Genomic DNA, 3,145 nt, shown 5'->3' on the forward strand with positions numbered 1-3,145 from the left:
CGGTTTGTAGTCGACCTGGAACTTACTGCCGGACGCGGTGGAGAGCAAAGGCCTGCTGATGACCGTGTCAGCGAGGCCGGCGAACCCTCTCGCACCTCTGCAGAGCGGCCCACCGCGTGTCCCCGCTCTGGGGACACCCCGCCTCACCCCAGGGGCCCGTGTGCCCGGATTCTTCCTGAGAGGTCCTTCTCACTTTGTTCCAACAGCCAGTTTGTTTGTCTCTGAGCTAAGTCCCCGTGCGTTTTTATTTTCACATAATAACGAATAAGCAGGGTATTTTGCCTTCACGTGGACTGTAATCGTTTTAAAACAAAGGCTGGTTTTTGCCTGGGGTTTAATCGCATTAAGAGTGTTCCTTTTTATTTCTAATTTGCTAGGAGATTCTTTTTAAAATCATATTCGGGTGTTGGATTTTATTACGTACGCTGTGCATCTATCGATATGACTATTTGTTAGTAAATCGAATTACATTCATAGATTTCTTGATATTAAAATAACAAATGGTCAATGAAAAACGCCTCTTAGGATTTAACCGTGTGCGTGCCTGTGCGTGGGCCTGCACACGCGCACACACGTCCAGGCATTCAGCTTGCCGACGTTCCATTTAGGATTCTAAATCTATGACCCAGAGTGAGAGGAGGCACCTCTGGCCGATGCTATCGATAATTTGAGCCTTTCCTTCCAGTCCTCTGTGTCATGAAGTTGAGAGCGGCGAGGGGTTCTTCGTCCCATCTGAAAATGTCTGATTTTTAAAGCAGTCGCGATGTCCAGGTAGAAACGGTCAGGTTTCCCGGCCCCTCTCATTTCTGTTGTCGACGTTGCTCCAGCGGGCACAGCCAGTCGGCGGCTGTTGATCTGGAGCGAGTCTCCCGGGCGGCAGCGCGCGGAGTCACCTCCGCACAGGAGCCAGCCCGGGCCCGACGCCTCTTCTGCTAACGACGTCCGCCGTCGCCAGGTGTCTCCGCAAACACTTCATCCATCGCCGGGACTGACCGGCAGCTCAGGGCGAGGCGGGTGCCCTTGAAGCTCAAGGGTAAAGCCGCATGGTCCATGCCCGGCAGACGGCGAACGCCCTGCAGACCGCAGTCATCAGGCGGGGCTTCCACGCACGGTGCAGGGGCGGAGGTCAACCACCGGGGGAACCTGTGCGACCGTCCTTAGAAATCACAGCTAGAATCAGCTCGAGGAAAGGACGGCCTCGGCCTCCCCTCTCAGGGCTGGACCTCCTCACGGGCCCTGAACGTTCTTAGCGACGTCTCAGCTGTGCTCAGGCGGCAGAGGGAGGCTTTGCGGTGACGTCTTCCAGCCGGCGCATTCACCGTATTTAAAGTCCAATTCTACGGTACGCGCAGAGACACGGAAGAGTCAGGCATGCGGAATCACGCTCCGAGTCTGAGAAATCTGAACGAGAGTCGTGCTTTTAAAATGAAAACGCAGTCTACGGCCACGCCATCCTGAACAAGCCCGATCCCGTCCGGTCTCGGAAGCTGAGCAGGGTGGGGCCTGGTTAGTCCTTGGATGGGAGACCACCCAGGAAGACCAGGGGCTGTAGGCGTAAAAAAGTTTTAAAAATAAGGGTTCGTAAGCTGACAAGGTCCTTGCAATCTGGGAGGTCAACCAAGGGTTGCCTCGTCTAAAAAAATAAAAATAAAAAATGCAATAAATCAATTAATTAATTAATTAATTTAATTAAAACCGATTTGTCTGATGTGTTTTATAAAGTGGTTCTAAGAATAAAAGTAATTTGGAATAGTTGGTAAACACTCCAAGCCAGCGTCTTTTAGGCCAACATTATTCATTTATATGTGCGTTTTGGCAGGATTTGAAAAAAAACATTTATTCCATTTCTTTATAATTATATCCCGTGACTACTATATAAGGCAAACTGAGAAAATGATCAAAGGGAATTAAAACATTTCCAGGAAAATTAAATCGCATCGAAGTCTTAGCTGCAGCACTTAGCTCTGTGCCCGTCTAGGACTCGCCGTGACCAGGGGTCAGCCTGTGCCTGGGCCTGCAGTTGGCTGAGTGACGGCCCCAAAGGGCATCTCCACCTTGTGATCTCTGGGACCTGTGTGTGTCACCTCATTTGGAAAGGGGGTCCTTGCAGACGTGATTCAGTTGAGGCTCTCCAGATGAGGTCATCCTGGACTCTGGGTGGGACCGAAATTCAGCGACAAATGTCCTCGGGGACACAGAGGAGAGAGAGGTAGACTGCGAGAGGACAGAGGCAGAGACCGGCACGGCCACAAGCCAAGGACACTTGGAGCCACCGGCAGCCGAAAGTGGCAAGGACGATGCTCCCTGGACCCCGTTGCTGGCTCAGTGTGGCCTTTCACCCTCCAGAGCAGAGGGAGAGCGGTTTCTGCTGTTTAAAGACACAGGGCCGTGGTCGCTCATGGCAGCCTCGGGACCCTAACTTGGTCCTGTCTCGTTCCATTTTGTCTCCCGTGGGTGATAGGGAGCCAGGGAGAGCAGTGGTGATTTTCATGGATAGATCTTGAGAGAAAGAGAGAGAGAGAGAGAGAGAGAGAGAGAGAGAGAGAGAGAGGAGAGAGAACTCTGAAACACCTCAATCTAAGTTGCTGGGGGACTTTACCAAGCGGACTTACTAAGGCCACGTGGAACTGTGACCCAAAGCAGCATGAGGAGACCACGTCGGCCCAGGATGGGCCAATACAGGGAACTCTCGAGGATGACTTTGAAGCAGAGGCAACCAAGCGCGTGAAGGGGCCCCACGGAGGCCGTGACCCCGAGGGACGGTGGTATCACGCAGCTCCCACAGCCAGGGACACTGGCCGCGCTCTCTGCCCACGAGCTCTCCCCGGTCCTCTTGGTCACTCTCCGAGATGGACACAGTGGAGGGCCAGACAAGTCACCAGGAAGAAAAACTCCTCGAATCCCACCAGAAGGAGATGTCGGCAGAGTGCGAGAGATTCCCTCCGCGACGCGTCCATCGCGTCTGTGAGCCGCCGGCGGGGGTCCTGGACGGGCAGGGGCCGGAGGACTTTTCGAGGGCCTGGGCATCCTGGGCGGCAGCAGACCCCTCCCACGGCAGGTGCTGGGGAAAACACCTCGGGGGCTGCGAGGGGGCCCACCCGCCACCGTGGAGAGTGGGAAGCCCAGGGTCAGAATAAATCTCTGC

At 54.1% G+C, this 3,145-nt stretch overlaps 1 pseudogene; it reads left to right on the plus strand.

Moving 5' to 3' along the window:
- Positions 1–1,436: 1,436 nt before the first annotated feature.
- On the plus strand, positions 1,437–1,555 carry LOC111743687 (annotated as a pseudogene).
- The last annotated feature ends 1,590 nt before the right edge of the window (positions 1,556–3,145 follow it).

Source organism: Pteropus vampyrus, unplaced genomic scaffold, assembly GCF_000151845.1.
Source record: "Pteropus vampyrus isolate Shadow unplaced genomic scaffold, Pvam_2.0 Scaffold118, whole genome shotgun sequence".
Taxonomy (NCBI): domain Eukaryota; kingdom Metazoa; phylum Chordata; class Mammalia; order Chiroptera; family Pteropodidae; genus Pteropus; species Pteropus vampyrus.